This window comes from Coenobita brevimanus, unplaced genomic scaffold, assembly GCF_032717465.1.
Source record: "Coenobita brevimanus isolate Jiangsu-jjx unplaced genomic scaffold, ASM3271746v2 jjx.HiC_scaffold_2055, whole genome shotgun sequence".
Classification (NCBI taxonomy): domain Eukaryota; kingdom Metazoa; phylum Arthropoda; class Malacostraca; order Decapoda; family Coenobitidae; genus Coenobita; species Coenobita brevimanus.
In genome coordinates this window covers 16,871-25,662 of record NW_027642947.1, presented here as the reverse complement: position 1 = coordinate 25,662, position 8,792 = coordinate 16,871, and the positions used below count along the sequence as shown (strand labels likewise).

Here is an 8,792-nt window from a genome sequence, read left to right as displayed (position 1 = left end):
CCACCCTCACACCACATTCACGTACCACATCACTTACATCAGCTGTAATATAATCATTATTAGGTAAGCTCAAGCAACATTTCATCTGAATTTCTTATCAGATTATGTACAGTAATAAAGATAACAGAAAGGGGAAAACAAGCAAACCAAGATGGAGATAAAAATATTGATGGCAGTACGAGCTGAAAGGTCCAACAAGATGGACCAACATACTGTACTGCATGTTTGGGGGGACAAGTAAGTCAAAATAACACAAGCTAAACTTATCATCATCATCTAATCCTATGTCACCCCATGGGGAGCATAGGAGTCCAGGGCTAGGCAAGTTGGTCCTGACATTTAAGATGAGAGTGACCAGCCTCACTCATCCCTGAGTGGCATTACATGAGCAATAAACCCCAACCACCCCTTGGATATAAACCTGCACAGGCTCAATCCGATTGGAGCGCCTTAATTACCCACTAAACCACCAGGCGCCATAATTTGATTATATGGTTACCACCCAGCATAGTAAACGGTTTCCTGGTGTACAAGTGTAATGACCGAACTGAAACTTGACAAATTAATCACGCTGGTCTGGCTGGGATTTGAACTCAGGCCCTCGCACTTCATACGAGCACACGTTACCACTGAGCCAAAGAGAGAACAGGGAGTGTAAAGTCACCTGTAGGCAAAAGAAAAAGGAAAGAATGACTGAAAGAAAGACAGAAGAGGAAGGATGAAAGGAAAGAATGAAGGAAAGAAAGACGGAAGAGGAAGGATGGAAGAGAGGAAAGGGCAGACACCTAAAGCAGCACTACATCGAGTGAGTGGATGGTGAGCGCCCCCACCTACCACTTACCCCAAAATTTATTTGAGTAAAATGAAATTATCCCCAACTACAAACACACACACACACATCTGTGTCCACGTCAATAGTACGGCGGTTAAGCAACAAATACAGTAGTATGATACATGGCTTTATATCATGTTCACTATTACTTACACCACTTATGTGAAAAATCAGTAATATACCACATGCATCCCATGCATTACCTAAAAAATTATTAGACTTACCCCACTTGGGCTGATTTACCCCTGTTCCCTGACCCCTGGTCTAGAAATACAGTAAGCTAATGAAAGCATGAGTACAAAAACATCAATAATGACAGGATATCCATACAAATAAACAGGTATAGTATAACAAATGATTACTCATGACTTTCAAGACAAATCTGAGTGGGCACAGCATCCGATGGCAAAAAACACACATTCCATATAAAACATAAACAGGTGAAAGGAAAACTGATTTCCACAGATACCAATAACTGTCATAAAGCTGACATGATAATCTTGCTGCAAACTCACAGCATTCTCTACAGCTTCCTCCATAACCTCCTCCTGTGCCCTGTGAGTGTTGTCCTCATCTTCAGCTTCCTCCTCATCGTCAGAATCTATCAACTGCTCAAAGTCCTCCGAGGTGAGGGGGAAGTTGAGCCGTAATGCCTCAGTACCCAAACTGCGTGTCAGTGTTGCCGTTTGTGAGGAGATTATGGTAGATTTGTCGCTGCTCTCCTCCTGGATGAAACACGAAAATAATTCACTATGAAATTTATTCGTACTTTTTTTTTTTTTTTTTAGGTAATTACAAGGAAGAAGGAACCACAGGCTGAGCCCGTAAAACAGTCCCTTCCAAGAATAAAACAAAAACAATACAAAAGAGAGCCAAATTGAAGATCTGTTCATTTCAAGATGCCTGGACACACTGCATTTGAAAGACTGGAGATCATAGAAAGTAGGAAATACAGACAGAAGGAGACAGTTCCAGAGTTGACCTATTGCATAAATGAAGGACTGGGAGTAAAGGCTAACTCTTGCATTAGAGAGCTGGACAGAAAAGGGATGAGAGTTTGTTGCTAGACAGGTGTGCTACGCACCCGTTGTAGAGGTGGAGGAATGCATGCAGACAGTTCAGAGGAGCGGTGACCATTGAAGCAGCGATAGAACAGAGATAAAGATGCAACAGTGCGGTGAAGAGACAGAGGTTGAAGGGAGCCAGTAAGAGGAGGAGAGTTGATGAGACGAAAAGCCGTTTACTCCACCCTATTGAGAAGAGCTGTACGTGGGGAGCCTCCCCACACATGAGAGTTGTACTCTAAACAGGGGCAAATAAAACCCGTGTATAAAGTCAACAACCATGCAGGGGTAAAGAAGGCACAGAGTCGGCTTAGCACACCTAATCTCTTGGAAGCAGATTTTACAAGAGATGCAATATGATCTTTCCAAGATAAGTCCAAGATACTGTTCATGTATGTTCATATCACTGTGTGTAATGTTTGAGATTTAAAACAATGAAGTAGTGAAAGTTTATAAGGAAGTCAGATATGCTTTACTCATGTGTCTCAGTGCCAGGGACATTTCTTGATACCTGGTAAGCAATTTCTCTTGCTCTACTTTTCTACAGTATGGCAAAATCTTTGACAACAAGGACACTGAGTTTTGTCATAGGTCTGACATCCCAGAATCACACATACATGCAAGTCCCCTGCCCTATTACTGCCGTACGTCTGGAGACATCTTTACTACAGCAATCTTTATAGCCATCTTCATCCTTGTAATGACCAGGATGAAGATTCACATCTTTTCTATAAGAGTTTTGGCAACATAGTTCTTGTTCATACTGCTAAAACAACTACGCTGGTGGGATTATATGAACTGAAGTTCATTCATCATCTAATCCTATGTCGCCCCATGAAGAGGGTAGGAGCTTGAAGCTAGGCAAATTGGTCCTGACATTTAAGATGAGAGTGACCAGCCTCACTCATCCCTGAGAGGCATTACATGAGCAATAAATCCCAACCACCCCTTGGATATAAACCTGCACCGGCTCAATCCAATTGGAGCGCCTTAATTACCCACTAAACCACCAGGCGCCATTATCTGATTACTGTATATGGTTACCGCCCAGCATGGTAAAAGGTTTCCTGGTATACAGGAAACCATTTGGCTTGTCACTCAGTGCAGAGTTACCTGTAGACAGAAGGAAGAGGAAAGAATGAAGGAAAGAAAGATAGAAGAGGAACAAAGAGAGGAAAGTGCAGTCCCTGAGAGCAGCACAACATCAAGTGAACTGAGGTAGTGTTATATATTTGTTCATCATTATCATCATCATCTGGACCTCCCTTCCCACTCAAGGGCGGGGTGAGGAGTAGCAGCGTCCAGACAGCCAACATTTACCCAATTCAACGGGCCACACTTCCATTCACTATCATGCACGCCCATGGAATCCAGGCTCCACCTGATAGGCCAAAAGATTTCGTCACGAACTGTAGCTTAACATACACCTTCACATACACCTATATTTGTTCATCATCATCATCATCATCATCATCATGTTAATTTACATTACATTTGTCCAAATGAGAAAAAAAAGAAAAGAAAGAAAAATACTGTCCTGTACATAAACAGGATCTCCTTCCCTAAGTGGCTTAAAGCAACATGGTGGTGTACTACCTAGCTTTTTGGGTATGTAAATATTCAGTTATGGACAATAATCTTAACCACAGTATTTGCCATAATCTTCCCTTCATAAATATAAGGATGATGGTAAATATAAAATATACAAGCACTGAAACAAATCACACATGCTACTTTGTGGGTTAGTACTTTTATAACTACCATTCCTTCTCCTAAGTATGCCTTATGTATAATGAAAGCATGAAAGCATTTCCAGGTCACAACTGGCACACAAAGCCACATACATCAACAATGGTCAAAAGCGCTGACACACAACCAAGCACTCATAACGCTACTGTCACCAGCTGTAGCTCTTAGAATTACTGTACTATGAATAATCCTGGATGAAATATAAGTAGAATTTTATGAACAACAAAAAGAGTGCAGAGAATATATTGTAGCTAAGCAGCGATGCATACAAAAGCTACAAAAATGGGGTACACCTGATCTTAGCATAGATAGATCCTGACCTTAATATAGGTGGCAGAGATGGACGAGCGGAGGGTGGAAGATTTAGGGGACTGTTCATCCCTGGTTAGGTTATCAGGTCGAAGGAGGGCAAAGTCGAGGACGTTACAGCACTAGGTCTGGGCAGTGTCAAGGCAGAAGTCTGCTAAGCTGATCTGTGCATAGCCCTGGAAAATGAAGTTTGTTTTTAAAATTATGCTGTAGGTTTTTAGTCACAATATATCTTTCTTCTCCTTTTTTAATAGTTACCACATGATGACCATATTCATGCTAATATATTTTTGTCATTGTCCCTGGCCAGGCTCAAATTCTTGAATGAGGTGTTTGCACATCAAAGTCAACGTGCTGGGCTATTCCAAATCCACTTCTTCTTTAGTGTGAAACAAGCATGGGTGTGGCCAGTCAAAAGTACGAATGGTGAAGTGGCACTGTTCAGAAATACCCGTTGTATGTATAGTCTAAATCAAACAAGGAAGTGGGCATTTTTTCTTCTCTTGCTTTTTACATTTATCCATCCATCCATCCATCATCCAATCCTACATTGCTCCATGAGGTGTGTACATTTATAAACTGAAGAACTTAAAAGCATCAGAAAAGGGGATAACTGCAGTAGGTCAGCTGGGCCATGCTAATCATCTCTTATAAGAGTATAACCACGTTATAAGATATCGATATGAAAGAAGACTTGTTTATGTAAATACATATAAAATATTAGTGTAACCTGACTGTTCCTAACTTAGAGCCAGAAATCTCCCTGGCTGGATACCAAACAATGTAAATCAGGGTTTTACTGTATATATACCTATAGCTGCTGTATGTATATTGCACAGATTGCCAACAATGTGTGCTGGGCCACACTGTGGTTACTCTAAAACACTTACCACACATTACACATTCAGTGTTTTGTTGGTGTCACTTACAGCCCAAACATTCACTTGTAAAGTTTTAGATGGCAGCTTCCCAGGTGCCACAGGAAAAGAAAAAGTCTCTCCAAAGGTGGCTGCCTCCATGTTACTGTTGAGGTGTGTACAACATGTGAAAGTTGCAGCACCAGCAGGACAAAGTTGCACTTTTATGCACCTGTAACATGATAAACAATTATTGCTTGTACAGAATATGATTGCATTATACTTCAAAAAGCAATACACTGTCAGTTCTTTACAAAGTGTATCAACACACAACTCACTAGACAGCCATAACGGTGATCAGTATCAAAGAGATTCCAAAAAGTTCAAAAGGTTTAGGACAGATTAGATGTGTTAAATAATAAATTAGGTAATGTACATCATTAATGGAATAGTCCAACACTATGGCTTGATGAACAGTAACCTACCAATCATCATCATCATCATCATCATCCAGACCTCCTTTCCCACCCAAGGGCAGGGTGAGGAGTAGAAATGTCCAGACAGCCCAAACTTGCCCAGGCCAATGGGGCACGGTTCCATTCACTCATCATTCATGCCCCCAGATCCCTAACTCTATTGGATACACCAAAAAACATTCACCAAATTCTGTAGCTTCCCACAAATGTATCCGATTGAGTCAATCCGGAAGCTGCCATGCTCACAAGGGGTGCCAAAATCCCTGATCATGCACTTCTCCTCACAACATTCATCCAGCCAGCTTGATCTCTTGTCAGCTCCTTAGCCTCACGGACTTCCAAACCTCTCTTCCTTAAACACTCATCCACCATATCTCTCCACCTTCTCCTTGGCCTACCTCGCCTCCTCCCTCCTTCAAATTCGCTCAGATATACCTATTTCACCACTCTATTGTTATCCATTCTTTCCACATGACCATACCATCTAAGTACACTCTCTTTGATTCTGGTGTCCACTGACTTCCTCACTCCACACCTTTCACGAATCACATTATTTCATATCCTATCCACCTTCTGTACTCCACATACATTCCTCAGCAGTCCCATCTCCAATGCTCTTACTCTTGACTCTTCATTTCCATGCCACACCATAGTCTCACATTCTTATGTTAAAGTTGGCACTAACACTCCCTCATGTAAGCCTTGTGCAGCTGCAACACTCAAGCCTCTGTTTCTTATTAAGGCCTTCATTGCACCAGCTACTTTTCTTCCTTGTGTCGCTCTACTTTCAACTTCTTTTGCACATTTTCCTCTCTTTTCTATCCCTGTACCCAAGTATTTGAACTCTCACCAATTCCAGTCTCTCTCCATTCACTGTAACATTGCACTGGGAGTCACCTTCTCTCTCAATAACCATCACTTTACTCTTTTCTACATTTACTCTCAAGGCATGATGCTCACAAACATCAGCAAAACTCTGCACTGGCCTACGAAGTTCTTGTCCAGTATTTGCAAGCAGTACTGCATCATCAGCATACAACAAATTTGTGATATTCCATTCATCACCACTCATTACCAACGCCATCCCTCTCTCCATTACTTGTGTTTTTACCTCTCTCATCACCCCATCCATATATATATTGAACAACCATGGGGACATCACACAACCTTGTCGCATGCCCGCACTGATCGTGAACCCTTCACTTAGATGTCCATTAACCCTTACGCATGCTTTGCTACCATCATAAAAACTCTTGACAGCACCTAGCAGCTTACCATCTACACCATACATGCACAAAACTTTCCACTAGCCCTCTCTGTCTAGTCTACTTTGTCAAATGCTTTTTCCAGATCCATGAATGCCATAAACACCTTATGGTCCTTCTCACAAGCCTTCTCTGCTATCTGTCTCACTGCAAATACTTGATCCTCACATCCTCTGCCACTCCTAAAACCACCCTGTTCATCACTCACTAGGAATTCTGATATCTCTCTTACTTTCTCTGTAATAATTCTTCCATATACCTTCCCTACCACACTTAATAAACTTATGCCACGATAATTCTTGCACTCACATCACTCACCTTTATTTTTGTACAGGGGTACAATCACAGCCTTTTTCCAGTCTGCAGGCACAGTTTCACTCATCCATGCCTTCTTACATGTTTCCAACAAGCACTTCATTCCACTCTCTCCATTACACTTAAGCATCTCTGCATACACCTCATCAACCCCAGCTGCTTTCCCATTTTTCAGCTGCTTCACAGCACTCTTCTCCTGTGTGAGAGTCATGTCTCCTGGCACTGCATTCCTTCTCTGCACCCCCCCCAAACCAATCATGTTTACAGCTGCTCTGCTCTCTCTATTACCATTCATCAGGCTTTCAAAATATTCTTTTCATCTGGTCCTTACTTCATCTCCATGGGTTAATAATCTACCACCTGCATCCTTCACACCATCCCATTTCTTTCCGCTTTCACTTCTACATTTCCGCACCTCTTTCCAGAATAACTTCATATTTTCAGAGTAGTTTGCATTCATTTTTCTTCCCAGATCATCATTTACCTCCTTCTTTTTCCTCTTCACTAGTCTCTTTACATGCTTCTTGCTACCAATCATTTTTATGGTTATCTCATAAGAATACAGTACCCACCTTAGGCCTACATATTCTGAATTAAGATTTCATATTTCTGGAATACCAATTTATCCAGCTTGCTCTTTTAACAAAACATATAGTTAAAAAAAATGTCTTCTCAAAGGACACTCTATAAACACTACAGTTTCTAGTGTAAAATACTAAAAATTCTCTCTCCACTGGAACAGAATAGTGCGTACAATACTGTACTCTGTTTACTGATGGTTCTTCTGAGTGTTTTAATCAGCTGTCACTGTATAATATGACTAATACCTGTTGTATCCACTCCATTAATTACCTTGGGCAGTAAGTCCTCTTCCTGTATGACAACTATAATATTATTTTTACATTGTCTGACAAAATTTCCATTGGAAAGGTGGATGGCATAAAGCCTGCAAGAATGTAAATCTTGCTCCTACAATACATACACACACATCCTAGCCTATACTTACACTTTACAGCCTTCCTCTGTATTGTGCACCAGTAGCTTCCTTGCCAACTCAACTCCAACATTAAGCAAGTTCTCTTGTCTAGTATACCTGCAATAATAAAAATACAAAGTCAGAACAATCAATATACGGTATAGTGCTTGTACTGTACTGTACTTACCATAAAAATGAGTAATTACTGCAACAGTGTTGTAATCAGTCCCTAACATATGCAGGATTACATTACAGACTTTACCATAAATGTTGAAAAACCAATAATAATTGTCCTTTCCCCCCAAAAAAGTCCATGCAGTTACAGTTTAACAATGTGGTTGCCTAAGAATCGCTTGCTACACCCCCAAAAACATAAAAAAATTACTGATCATCAACACATTAAGTGAGAAATAAATTGGAAATTTTCACTTATAACTGCTGATAATGTGTTAAGAGATGCAGCAGTCTGATGTGGATGCATAGGAAACAATGGTGTCAGGGTGGTACTGTATCTGGTGATTTTGTTTTAAACCAGTGAATTTAGTCCACTATACAGTATTCTAGGTCAAACTGACTGGTCTGAATATTACCACTGTAACTTGTCTTCTGATATTAATAACTGCTCTTTCCCAGAAAACATGTACCAATGTGAATTTTTTGGACTGCAGGATGGTTGACTCAGAACTGAGACAAAACCTGGCACCTGTAAATACTGTACATAAACAGAACATAATGGGTTTAAGTTAATTAGATAACAAGTCTGGATGCATACTCAAATAATGAAGGTAGGCCAAGGCTGATGCAGGCAAGCATGTTGGAGCCTTTATAAACTACTGTATATGATACATTAGAGTAAAAAGAGTATAACACAAGGCATACCGTGACAGAGACGGGTGCTGCATCACTATGTCACACTGTTGTAGTCGGCCTGGCACACTGAATGGTCAGG

At 40.8% G+C, this 8,792-nt stretch overlaps 1 long non-coding RNA gene across 1 annotated transcript; it reads right to left on the bottom strand.

The window, feature by feature from the left end:
* Nucleotides 1-4,052: 4,052 nt before the first annotated feature.
* Nucleotides 4,053-7,942, bottom strand: LOC145389770 (uncharacterized). The gene is made up of 3 exons (XR_013895533.1): nucleotides 7,874-7,942; nucleotides 4,884-5,043; nucleotides 4,053-4,130 (listed from the first exon to the last, which is right to left on the bottom strand). It is a non-coding gene; the product is annotated as an uncharacterized LOC145389770 (long non-coding RNA).
* Nucleotides 7,943-8,792: the final 850 nt, after the last annotated feature.